At 45.7% G+C, this 13,740-nt stretch overlaps 1 pseudogene; it reads left to right on the top strand.

Moving 5' to 3' along the window:
- The first annotated feature begins 2,741 nt into the window (after positions 1 to 2,741).
- LOC117861868 (uncharacterized) lies at positions 2,742 to 13,296 on the top strand (annotated as a pseudogene).
- Positions 13,297 to 13,740: the final 444 nt, after the last annotated feature.

The following is a 13,740-nucleotide window of genomic DNA, read 5'->3' as shown; positions in this document are numbered from 1 at the left end:
CCCAACTACACTAATGTAGCAAGCCATTGATCAAACTGATAATATTGGAAAAGCTTATTGTCTGGTATCACTAATCATCTATCCATTTATTTGTGTCACCTGCAAGCTACTTTCTTTACGATAATCAGTGTTTCCATGACTCAGAAAATTTGTCTTGTCCAAAAGTCAATTCATACGGTCATATGTCATGGCAATGATCAAGCATCTAATCCACAGATCCAAAGAGACATGTAAGCAACCTTCTTAATGCCACATGTTACCATAAGCTTCACTTTTATTCATGTCAACATCTCTTCGTAACATCATGACAGCGATGAACATATCTGAGAAAGATATCCAGAAGTTGATCTGGTTTGAGTGCATCCTTGCTGCAATAAACAAAATGATACGTAGCTTTTACCAGAAAATTAAAACGGCCGCTTGATTAACATGATCTTCATGATGATTAACATGATCTTGAAAGTACTTTTTTCCTCATGCTGCAATTTTATTTAGATGGTTTTGATGATCAAATGTATAAGGGTGTCAATGTCCAAAAACTGCTTGCTCTCTGATAATTGACAAGTGGGAGGTATAGTATTTTCACTGGCAGGTGTGGCTGGTCACCTCTTTTAGGGCAGATACAACTACACTGTTTAGTTTAAGTTGGCATCTTGTCGATGCATTGTTTGCAGCTTTGGCATTGAGACGGTCGCCGCTCACCTGTGAACAAGCAATTGTAGCAAAAAAAAAAAAACAAGAAGATAAGAGGGAAATGGTTTTCCACTTCTTTCTTTTTTATTTTGACCTATATTGGGTTTGTTTTGCTCCCCTAATTGGCTCCTTTCGGATGCAAGGTTCTCAAAAATAGAGGAATAGGAACCCTATCACCTTGAATCATATGGAATGGAGGGAAAACATCTAGGAAGAATGAATGGATATTAGATGCAATGCAGGGAAAAGGATAAAAATAAGAAGAGAGACATAGTAGACATAAAGGAATTTTCCAAGATGTTGGGCCTCATGTTAGAAGCCCTCCAAAATTCATATGAAGCAAGCCGATCCATATATAGCAATTCTTGAGGTTGAATCCTTTGTTCCAAGTGCCTCCAAAGGAATTCTAATGAACTGTGCCGGCCGGCCGGGCTGCGAGCTGTCTGTCCGGAGCAGTTGTTGGTTGGGAGCTGGAGTACGTACGTGATGCTACGTGCAGTGTATCGGCTGACCAAGGAGAGCCATTTGTATATATGTATATATACTTATATAGTATATACTGCATTTCTGAAGAATGGCGTGGAAAGCTGCTTAAATAGACAGAGAAACATGCTGCGTGCTGTGCAGGGGCGGGCGGCAGCGTACGTGCCCCGGCGTGCGCCTGGTCAGGGCGCTGCCGGTGTGGGCGGTGGCGGCCGTGCACCCGCCATTTGGGCGCTACTGGTTGGACACGGGACCGGACCGTGCCCATTCCGGCGTCTGAGATACAGACTGCTAGTCGGCTTGCGAACGAAAACATGGGGTTTTTCGATTGTGACCAGAAAAGGCGGAAGGAAGTTGGAAAGATTTGTGTCTTGGCTGTAGCAGTGGTTTTATCTCTCACTCGGTGTGTGCGTGTCGCTGCTTTTCCATGATCTCCCCGTACCAGCCCCATATATCTGATAACCTACCTTTTCCTGATTGATGCTGCACGCACCAGCCGGATCTTTGCTGGCCGGAGAAAGCCGATGCTCCTCTTTCCGGATCCATGATTCATTCCTGCCCCTGCCCTTTCATCGCCGCTCCCTTTTGCATCACGCGAACGCACGCACACGCACCAGGCCATGGCGGTCTACCCCTTTTGGCGCTCCCATCCATCATTGCTCGCTCGTCACGCACGGGCACGGCTAGACGAGGTGCTGAGGCCATGCGTCGTAGTGCTCCCAGCGATCATTGCAAGCAGTAGCAGCAGAATAAGCACAATGTTACAAGTACACACCTGACCTGAACAATCAGATCGATCGCGGTATCAGCAGCAAGCGGCACGGCAATTCGGCAATCGCCTGCTGCCGCCACGGCACGGGCGCGCGGCTGAGGGTCTCCGTCCTGTCCGTCTCCCTGTAAGGGTTTGTTGGATGTGCTATTGCTAAAGTTTAGCAAGTACTAAAGTGCTAAACTTTAGCTGGCTAATGGGTTTAGCACCCCCTGTTTGGATCTAGTGCTAATTTAAAGTTAGCATATGGAGGAAAGTCCTTTCTGCTCCTGCTTTTGCCTTCCTGGTCCCCTCCCATGCTTTTTCCATCTCCGGCGACGGCGAACTAGGCAAGGCAGAGGTGGAGTGGAGTGAGCGGGGGGGGGGGGGGGGGGGGGGACAGCGGCGGCGTAGATCGAGCGTGAGCGGTCGGGCACAGCGAGAGAAGCAGTGGCAGGTAGGGGAGCAAGCAACGGCGGTGGCTAGCGAGGGGAGGAGGGAGGGCGCTGCGGTGTGAGTAGAGGTGGGGAGAAGCTAGCGGCGGCAGCAAGGAGCACGCCGCGGCGGCGGGGAGGAGCAACTGGCGGCAGCGTGTGGCGAGGGGAGGATGGAGGGCACTGCAGTGCGACTAGTGGCGGAGAGGAGCACGCCGTTGTGGCATCTCGTGAGGGGGAGGGAGAATGCGGCAGCGGTGGGGAAGAGCAAGTGACGGCGTGTGGCGAGGAGGTGGGAGGGTGCCACACCAGCGGCGAGGAGCACGTGGCGGTGGTAGCATCAGGGAGAGAGAAGAGCACGCGAGGGAGGAGACGAATCCGGTATGGATAAGGTTGAGCTAGAGGTATTTCAATCTTTTCGTGAGTTCCAAATGCCCATTAGCACCCATTAGCTCCTTCCCACCAGTTAATGCTTTTGCAATTTTTTGAGGTAGGCTAAAGTTTAGCCCTCCCCATTAGCCCTCCCGTTTGGATGGACTAATGCATCAAGGGTGCTAAACTTTAGCATTTTTACCCATTAGCACTTGGCTCAAAATAGACCCTGAGACGAACGAGACGGCGCATTGGGCTACATAAAGGGAGCAGTAAGCGTAGAGCAGGCTGGTTTTTAAAATCGCTCGCGTGCCGCGCTGACGAACGGACACCGCTGTCACCTGTCAGCGAAGCCGAGGCATGGCACGCGTCTGGATCCGGGATCTCTTCTGCCTCAACAATCGTCGTCTCTCTCTGTGTCTCTGCAAATGGAGCCGTGGAGAGACATTGCCTAGCCACTGGAGGTGGTGCTGGCCTCACTGCCTAGCATTGGCGGAGCTACAGGGTATGCCGGGGACTCCCAAGCACATTTCCCCTCACGCCTGGATTCAACGATTCAGCAGGCCGCGCAGGGCGCCAGGAGCCTAGGACCCTGACCGATTCTTTATCTTTTCTCTGGAAAAACAATTCCTTTCCTTCCTGACCGATTCTTTCCTCTGACTGATGATGATTCCTTTCCTTCCTCTGCCACGGAGCCCCGGTGACCTCTCAGCTCTCACCTCTGCCGATCTACGGACTGCGCACTGCGGCTCTGCGGTCTGTCGTCTGCGCCTCTGCCACGGGCCACGGTGCCCAGGCGGCTTCCAGTGGCAGTCTAGCAGATCGCACTACGCACAGCACACACGGCACACCGCACACGACTACACAAGTCCTCCCACGGCACCACGACTCCTCCGGTGACCGACACCTATTGACCGGTCCTACCGTCCTCCACGGCAACGACAACGGCCACAGCACAAATTTCTGATCGGGAAACAAAGAGGTTTAAGATGAATCTATATTCTATTTTTTTCTTATTTGACAAGATTTATATTCTTAATTTTATTTATTTATTTATGAGTACTTTTTTATTTCAGTTCATGAGTTTATTGAACAGACCATCAATCTATCAACATTCTTAAATTAATATTGTGTGAGGTTGTGATTTGTAAGTTTTCTACCCGAAAATTTAAAACATGATTCTATCATTACATGTTTGTTTTGCTATAATGTCTAGTTAGTTGTTGTACTTACATTACATAGATATTGTTTTTTTCAGAACGGTTGGATTATGAAGAGAGGCGGAGATATTGCATCTCTTTTCTCTTTTTCACAAACACGCATCGAAGAAGGTAGCGACAAATGCTGCTTCAAACACTGTCCCATCTCCAGTTGAAACTTTTGTGGAAGAACAGAATCAGGAGCAGGATAGAGTGGTAGTTGAAGAAATCGCGGATCCTGTGCCCTCGCCTCCACCACTGCAACCACCCGCATCACAGCCGCTGGTTTATGACAGCAATCGCCTTCCACATGATCCAGGTGAAAGGCAGCCCATTGAAAGTTATCATGTTAATGATCAAGATGCAATTCGAATAGCATATATTATTAAATACCGATTCAAACTTATTAATCATGATTTTCCATCAAGAAAAATTGGAGGTAGGGATTGCCAATTCAATTATGTATGGATGTATAATCATGAGTGGCTTGAATATAGTATCAAGAAGGATTTCGCATTATGCTTTATATGCTACTTGGTCAAGAAGGGTGTTGGCTCAAATACATTTATTGTTGGAGGATAGAATAATTGGAATATAGGAAACAAAGCACTTCTCAAACATAGTGGTTCTATGGCACACAATGCAACTTAGGAGAGATGCATTGGTTTTATAAATCCCAAGGTAGCAATTGATTATCACATTGAGAAGTGAACTGATGAGGATCTTCATCTTTATAAGAAAAGGTTGACATATTCACTTAGATGTATCAAGTTTCTTTTGCATCAAGGATTGGCATTTCATGGACATGATGAAAATGAAGAGTCTAGCAACAGAGGAAATTTCATTGAACTTTTGAAGTTTCTTGCAGGAAATAGTGATGAAGTGAACAAGTATGTCTTGAATAATGTTCCAGGTAATTGCACCTTAACTAGCCCAGAGATACAAAAATAAATTATTCATTGTTGTGCCATAGAAACTAGAAAGAAAATAATTGAAGAACTTGATGATAAGCCCTATGCAATTTTAGCTGATGAGTCCAGTGACATATCACATAAAGAACAACTAGCTCTTTGCTTGCGTTATGTTGATAAAACTGGAAGACCTTGTGAACACTTTATTGGAGTCGTTCATGTAGATGATACTACCTCTTTGTCACTTAAGGAAGCTATTGAGGGTTTACTTATTTGTCATGGATTGACTATGACTCAAATTAGAGGTCAAGGTTATGATGGGGCCAACAATATGAAAGGAGATATTAAAGGGCTAAACACATTGATCATGCAAGAATCACCTTCTGTGTATTATATTCATTGCTTTGCACATCAACTCCAACTAGTTCTTGTTGCTGTTGCCAAGAGAAATGCTGATTGTAAGAGCTTTTTTGATCAAGTATCTATCTTATTGAATATTATTGGAGTTTCTTGCAAGCAGCATGGTGTGCTTCGAACTGCTAGGCTTGAGAATATCAAGAAAGCACTTGAGTGTGGTGAGCTTGAATCAGGGAGTGGATTAAATCAAGAGATGAGTTTGCCTAGGCCTGGTGAAACTCGATGGGGATCTCATTACAAAACTATATGCAGCATCATTACAATGTATTCCTCAATCCATGATGCGCTCATTGATCTTGGTGATGATATTTCACATAAGGATGATTGGACAAAGATACATTTTGTGCTTGGAGCATTTGAAACTTTTGAGTTCATTTTCTTTGTGCACTTAATGTTTGTTATTCTTGGATACACAAATGAGTTATTGGAGTGTTTGCAGAGGAGGGATCAAGATATTCTTAATGCAATTTCCCTTGTTAATGTGACAAAGAACAAAATGCAACAGTTAAAGTCTGATGGTTGGGACCACTTCCTTGAGAGGGTTACTTCTTTTTGCATTAAATATGATGTTGAAGTTCCTGCTATGGATGGTGATTATGTGCCATATGGAAAATCAGCAAGGTATGCTCATGCTCGAAACCAAACAAATGATGACCATTTTAGAAGAGAAGTATATATTGGTGTCATTGATCAAATTAGTCAAGATCTTGATAATCGGTTTGATGAGATCAATATGGAGCTACTTTCGTGAATGTCAGCCTTCAGTCCTTCCAATTCATTTTCTTCGATTGATGCACAGAAGGTACGCAGATTAGCTGAATTTTATCCTACGAACTTCTCCAACAATGATTTGCTAAAACTTGAATTGCAACTTGATAATTATATTGATGACATGCGACGAGATGATAGCTTCAAGGGTCTAGACAGCATCATTGATCTCCGAGTTAAGCTTGTTCAAACACGGAGGCACAATGTGTATGATATGGTTTACTTGCTTCTCAAAATTATATTGCTTTTACCAATGGCAACAACGAGTGTTGAAAGGGTATTTTCTGCAATGGTTAAAGTTAAAACAAAGTCAAGAAATAAGTTAGGTGATAGTGTTTTGGATGATTGTCTAGTCAAATTTATTGAGCGGGATATTTTCTTCCAAGTGAATGAAGAAGATATAATCAAGACATTCATGTCATTCAAAAAGCGACGGGTAAACAAAGCAGACAAGTAATATTGTAAGTTTCTTTTTGTGCTATATTTCAAACTATTTATATTGTGATTTGTTATTGTTTCTAGCTTAATCTTTGAATTTATTGAATTGTAAATGATTTTATAGAATTGCGTAAGATTTTTTTCGACATACCCTATAGTAAAATCCTAGACCCGCCACTGCTGCCTAGCCATGGCAGCGTTGGAGCCCTGTGCCTCTCCTGCTCCGCATCACGACGCAAGACAAAAATCTATAACAAACACATCTATCTCTTTGCCAACGGCATGCGCGTACGAATAGCAGCCTCATCAGGCCGTGAAACCGCAGCCAACTATGACGAACACGCACAAATTTCACAAGGATCACGAAAGATGAGTTTGGTAGGCCGTACTGACCTTCAGCCAAGCCCGCGGGGTGCAACTGGCCCTATTCAGTAGGCTGGAGGGGGTCACGGGCCAGGCCCGCGCGGTGCAAAAGTGGCCTGCCAGGTTGGACCATGTGGAACACCAATTTCAACCATTTCATGCGGTGCAGGCCCGAGCAGGTACCTCTCGCGTACGTGGAGAGAAAGGTAAGAGACCTTGCAGGCCTTGGCGCTAGTTTTTGGACCGGCTAGGGTTACCTCCCACACCTTGCAGGACTTGGCGCTAGTTTTTGGACCGGCTAGGGTTACCTCCCACCGGTATATAGTGGAGGTTTCCCAGTCGCCTTCCCTCTCCTCCCCCAGACGCCCCGCCTTTACTCGCGACTCCTCTGCTCTCCTCTCTCTCGTTCCCACTCGACTCCTCCTCTCCTCTCAACCTGGCGAGTTAGGCAAAGGCGACGACGCTGCTGGTGGCGGGGCGGTTGTTCCAGAGGCGTCCGTGGTCGCCTTCACCGGTGGCCGTCGGTTCTTCTTCCTCGGTGAGGGCAGGGTCTTCTTCACCGGTGACATCGGCGTCTCCGTCACCAACCAACCCTGAAACCGTGATTCATCTTCATCACCGAGCAGATCTGCTTCCTCTTCGTCCTGAGCCAGTTCACCAACCTCTTTGTCCCAATCATGACCTACTTCTTCTGCTTCACCGAGCAGATTTGCCTTTTCTACTTGTTGTTCGAGTCGTCACTCATGTTCTCCATCGGCATGCGCGTCTTCCTCCTGTTCCCCACGACGATCGTCTTCGTCTTCGTGGAGAGATGTCCTCAATTTGCTCCCCTCATGTCCTTAAGTTGTCGTTTCCAAGCTTTTGGCGATGGGATTTAGTCTCCTACGATGGATCTTTGGTACTGTTCTTCGATCCGTTGAGTTCCAGGGAAGGGGTTGTTTACGCACTAGGGTTTCCTTTCGCGCTTAGTTTGGGATCCTTGCCGGATATGTATGTGTACTTGTAGATCTATCATGTTTCTTGTTACTTGAACTTATTTACGATCTGTTCGTATGGTTCTTGGATCTGTTCCGATTCATTAGTTCCAAATGTACATGCGTCACGGGTTGGGTTCTGGGGAAGGTGAATTGATGATAGGATTTCCTTTCGCGCTTAGTTTGGGATCCTTACCAAATATACATGTGTACTTGTTTATATGTCATGTTTCTTGTTATTTGCAGTGCATACATTAACTTATTTAGGGTCTGTTGCACCTGTTATTTGATCTGTCACAATTTATATCATCTGTTAACATATCCTGTGTAGATAATACGTGGATGTGGAGTTGTTGGCATGAATGTGTCCCTATTGCAAGTTCTATTATGTGCACTGAGCCTCTGGGAGGCTACCATTCGGTAGCAGCTGTGGCGATGATATGTTTTGCTTTATTTTAATTTGATCTATTGAATGTTGTTGTAACACCGAAAATTTCTTTATGAAAATAATGTAAGCAACTTGCGGTCTAGTTTTTCTTCTCTAAGGTTTAAATAAATTACTTTAATTAAATTACGGTCTTTAATAAATGAAAGAGCACTCGAATTTAATTTTAGAGGCAACAAGTGCTTGATAAGGTTTTATCTTTCGTTTTATTTTTGTTTGAATTGTTGTTTGCAAAAGTTTCAAAATTTATAAACCTTTTCTCCTCCGATCCAATCTGCGGGCTAAATCTCCCTGTTCTCTTTTTTGGCCCAATCTATCTCCCTCTCTCCTTCCTTTTCCAGCCGGCCCACCCCCTCTCTTTCTTTCTTCCTACATAGGCCTGCCTCCCTCCCTTTTCTTTGGTTCGCCAGCAGCCTTCCACCGGCCCAGTTGGCCTACCAGCCAGCTTGCTTGCACCCCCTCCACCGACAGGCGGGGCCTACCCGATAGCTCCACCCCCACCTCCAGACGCACAAAGCGCCAGGAACGGGCGCACGCACGGTGCCTCCTATGCGCCACCGGCCCCTTCGGCCCCCTCGCCTCCCGGCAACCTTTGGCCTTCCCGACCCCTCCAATCCCTTGCGCCGCTTTCCCTTCCCCAACTCCCGGCCTCAAACCACCGCCCCCTCCTTTCTTTTCCCCAAAAACGGCCGCACCAAGCTTCAAGTCCATTAATGGCCGGCCGGCTCTCGATCTCCCCCGGGCACCCCTTCCGCTCCTCCTCGCGCCCTATAAATCCCACCATTTGCCCCCATCGGGGTTCCCTTTTCCGTTTCGCTGCCCACCCACCACTCATTCGCATAGCCACGTTGCCGCCCAAGAGCTTCACGCCGCCGGTTCCTGTTCGCCGGCCCGAGCGCCTGTCTCCTCCAGCTCGCCGCCGTCGGTGAGGCTCTTGCCCCGTAGCTCTCTCTTCCCTCTCCCGTGCTAGTTCCCCTCCTTGCCAAGCGCCGGTGATGCGCCGCCCCACCGGCCAAGCAGGCCTGCACAAGGCTCTGCCTGCTCGAGGAAGAAGAAAAGGATAAGATGGTATTTTTATGTTCTAGCCCCTGGATATCCTGTTAATCTTTCTTTCAATTTCATGTGTCTTGCCACTCTTCCAGAGAAGCCCCTGAAGTTCCTGTATTCCTTCTTTTCAACCCAAGCTATGTAATCTTGCATATCTAACCTTGTACCTTTCTGTATTCGCAAGCATTGTTCTCTGAGTCTTGTGAAAATTCCTTGCTAGCCCCTGAAGTACATAGTTAATTCTGTTTTAGCCCCTCGAACTTGTTTACTCCATATCTTCATCATTTTAAATCCAATTTCAGCGATTCTCGCGCTCACGTGATCGTTTCTGCATGAACGTTAGTTTTAGGAGTTTATTGTAAGCTTTTGGACATGCTTGGTGTACTGTTTTATTTATTCTTGTTTGTTTGCTTGTGTGATCGTGTAGACGACATGACGTTCGCGGAAGGTCAAGTTCAGGAGCAGCCACCGTTCGAAGAAGAGTACTCACAGTTTGCCGAGGAAGGCAAGTGGTATTCTCCCCCTGCATATTCTTTTTCATTCCAATAATATCATTATTTAATCACTTTATTAATTCCATGTATGTGCATAATTTGACGGGAATGCCTATTAAGGACTTACCTAGTTTTAATCCTGATTCCTTGAAAACCTGTTTAATCATGTTGGGTAGACTTGCTAGTCGCTTAATTTGGGTTGGTAATGTCTTAATAATGAGAAGAATGTTAAACATGTTTTATTTATGTTACTATACATGTTTAATTGCAAGAACACTTGTTTAAATCAGAACATGGAGAACCACCCAAGAAAACAGTACAACTACAATATCACATGGCTCTGATCTTAGCCGAATAATTAGACATGTGGTTAGCTGGTGGCCTTACCGAAAGGGCAAGGAGGGGGAAGGTGTTGGGCACACGATCTGGAGCAGTAGCCTTCTCTAAGGTGCTATCTCATTAACGGGTTGTGGTCTGCATCGCTACTAAAACTCTAGCAGGCTACCAGTTATCTGCGTGTCTTTGTAAAGGCTTCATAGTGGACCCCCCAGCCACTCACCAAAGGAAGTGTTTAAGGGCTTTGCAAACCCGGGCGACACGGGGGACCATGAGTTGTGGGTAAAGTGTACAACCTCTGCAAAGTGTAAACTGATAGATCAGTCGTGCTCACGGTTATGAGCGGCTTGGACCCTCACATGATAATTGAACTTAAAGATAAGAATAAATTGTGTTACCTTTACCTTTGGGTTAATGTTAATGCTTTATGCTTAAGTGGGTTGGTATAAACTTACATCTAGTAATTAGGTGCTGCTAAATAAAATTTGACCAACTAAAATGCTAACCGCTTAAAGCCTTGAGCTATTCCTTGTGAGCCTTGCATGTTTCCCCCACTTGCTGAGTACCAACCATAAGTGTACTCACCCTTGCCCAAACGCTGTTCAGAAGGCTGTGACAACGTGGAGTTCTTCGACGACTTTGAGGAGTTCTAGGCAGGTATTTACTAGTCAAGCCTATGGAGAAGCTGCGCTGTCTGTGTGTGTGTGTTTAAGTTATCGGTGAACGATCAAAGACCTTCGTGTCTATCTCATTGAGTGTAATAAAGTTCCTACTGGTTTATGTACGTTTTTGAACACTGTCTTTGATGTATTCACTGATGACGTCAACATATGTGTGAGAACGGATCCTGGCACACATATGCCATGCATTCGGTTTTGTCCAGAATCCGGGTGTGACAATTGTTGAGGAGGAGCCTCTGGAAGGCTATGTTGAGTAGCAGCCGTGGCTATGATCCCTGATTCACCTTTTCAACTGGATTTGGAGTTTCTGTGCTCCATGATGTTGTGGAGGAGCATATGGATGGCTAGTTTCACTAGTAGCATTGGCTATGATCCCCCTGGTGTCTCTTTATTTGGATAAGGGGTTCATTTTGTGTTGATGCTGTTGAGGAGGAGCCATTGGGAGGCTAATTTTGTAGCAACCGTGGCTATGATCCCTATTTTGCCCATCATGTTGTCCTTTGCCACACTATAAGAAGTTGAGTTCCATTGTTGTACTGTAAGTTCTAAAATTTGTTCCTTTTCATGAAACAATGTAGATGGACTTGCATGAGTACCATGCTAGGATGGCTTCTCAAGCTGCTGCTCCTATTTTATGCATTGCATTCTTGTACTCTAGGATTAGGAGGGGCAAGAGTGATTCAGATGAGGATGAGTGCTCTGTTTGGGTCCCTAGGGCAATGGTGGATACTGAGAGGCAGGCAAACCAGGATAAAATTTGCAACTGCACAGAGGTAGAGTCTGTAAGCATGCTAAGGATGCATAAAGCTCCTTTCTTTCAGTTGGTAAATCTGTTTAGGGAAAGGCACATTCTAGAGGACAGCATGCACACTAGTGTTGAGGAGCAGGTGGCTATATTTCTTCACATTATGGGACACAACCAAAGATTTCAGGTGGCTCATCACACCTTTAGGAGGTCCATAGAGACTGTCAGTAGGCACTTTGTGCAGGTGCTTTATGCTGTTGGTGAGCTGAGGGGTGAGATGATAAGGGCCCCTGATGGTGATGGTGCCATACACCCTAAAATCCTTGGGAGCTAGAGATGGAACCCATACTTTAAGGTACTTGAGATAGTTTGTAATGTCCATAACTTCTTATTCTTTACTACCTTCATGGTACCTGATGCTTTCATCTGCACTATCTTAGGATTGCATTGGAGCTATTGATGGAACCCACATTTTGGCTTGGGTTCCATTTAAGATGCAGGCTGCATTTAGAGGGCGTAAGCAGAGCCCAACACAAAATGTGCTAGCTGATGTCGATTTTGACATGAGGTTCGCCTATATTCTTGCTAGGTAGGAAGGGTCAGCTCATGATGCACTAATCCTAACTGATGCTTTAGAGAGGGATGATGGGTTGAGGGTCCCCCAAGGTACACTGCAAACCCACATTGTTATTTTGTTTTGTATGCTGTGGTGGCTAATTAGTCCTAATTGCATTCATGTGTAGGAAAATTTTACCTCGCCAATGTTGGCTACGCACTGTGGCCTAGCTTCTTACCACCATATAGAGCTACTAGGTACCACATGTTAGAATTTGAGGGTAGGAAAACTCCAAGCAATGCTAAGGAACTGTTCAACCTTAGGCACCACAGTTGAAAGGGCTTTTGGGGCACTTAAGTGCATGTTTCGCATGTTAGATAATAAGTCGTATCATCCATATCCCTCCCAAGTTAAAGTTGTAATTGCTTGTTGCATTCTGCATAACTAGATTTTGGGTTTTGGGGTAGACGAAGTTGTCCCACGAGAGGATTTCTCACCACCTCCTACACGATCACAGCCTGCACCCACACATGCTGCAATGTCACAGGAAGCACATGCCTGGGGTGTTCAGAGGGATGAGTGGGCTTTGGCTATATGGCAGAACAAGGGATCCTCTAGGGTTTAGTTTCTTTCTGTGATGTATTAGAACTGTAAGGAACCATGGTGTGGCATTGATGTGATGAATGCGGCAACTAGCTAAGACAACTACTATATTGAATATTATTTGCTGTCATCCTACTTTTGATGTTTTTATTTGCCTATTTTTTCCTTAACAGTTGCTTTTGATATGATTTGTTGTACTCAACATTTGCTATTTACATCCTCCTATTTATCTATTTTGTTGTTTTCTTGGGAAATTAAGGGCTGCAATAACCTAACCTATCATGTGTTCTGTAATTAATGGTCATAATTGTCGTCTGTTCTATTGGTTACCTAGCCTAATGGCTGAGGAGGATGTTTTTTTTGGTTCCGCTGCTGCTGGGTTTGCTAGTGCAAATCAGCTACTTGCTGGTCAGGTTGCTGTTGGTGGTGCCTCTGGCCTGGGTTAGGGCGGTGATGGTGCTAGTGTGGGTGATGTTGTTGCTGGTGCTCTTGGTGGTGTTGCTCAGGCCTTGGTGGTTGCTGGTGGTCTTGGACGGGAGGGTGGTGCTGGTGGTCTTGGACAGGGGGTGGTGCTCCGCGTCCTCCTATGAGGTGGACCAGTGCCACCTCCAAGTTTGTGTTGCATCGCATGTGTGAGCTGATTGGGACTGGTGTGAGATCTGAAAAGGACTTTAAGGAGGTGCATGTGAACAAGGTGGCCAAAGTCCTCCGAGAGTGGACTGGGGAGCATGTCACCGCCACTCAGGTGTACAACCACCTGCGTAAGTGGCGACAAAGGTGGGGCAGGGTGTGCAAGCTCAGGGACCTCAGTGGTGCTCTCTGGGATGGTGACACATGCAGCATCACTCCTGAGCAGGAGCACTACCTTGGCCATTGCAATGTGAAGGCTTTGATCATGCTATATGTTTTTTTTTCAATACTTATCAATTTTTTTCTTTTTGCTAAGTACTGATAGTAGTTGTTTTTTGCTGTCTATTTTGTAGGATCACCCTAAAGATGTTGAGCTGTTGAATAAGCCCATTGAGCATTACGCG

The sequence above is a fragment of the Setaria viridis genome, chromosome 6 (assembly GCF_005286985.2).
Source record: "Setaria viridis chromosome 6, Setaria_viridis_v4.0, whole genome shotgun sequence".
NCBI classification, from domain to species: Eukaryota; Viridiplantae; Streptophyta; class Magnoliopsida; order Poales; family Poaceae; genus Setaria; species Setaria viridis.
The sequence above is the reverse complement of the archived record's forward strand: the minus strand, read 5'-3'. Positions and strand labels throughout refer to the sequence as shown.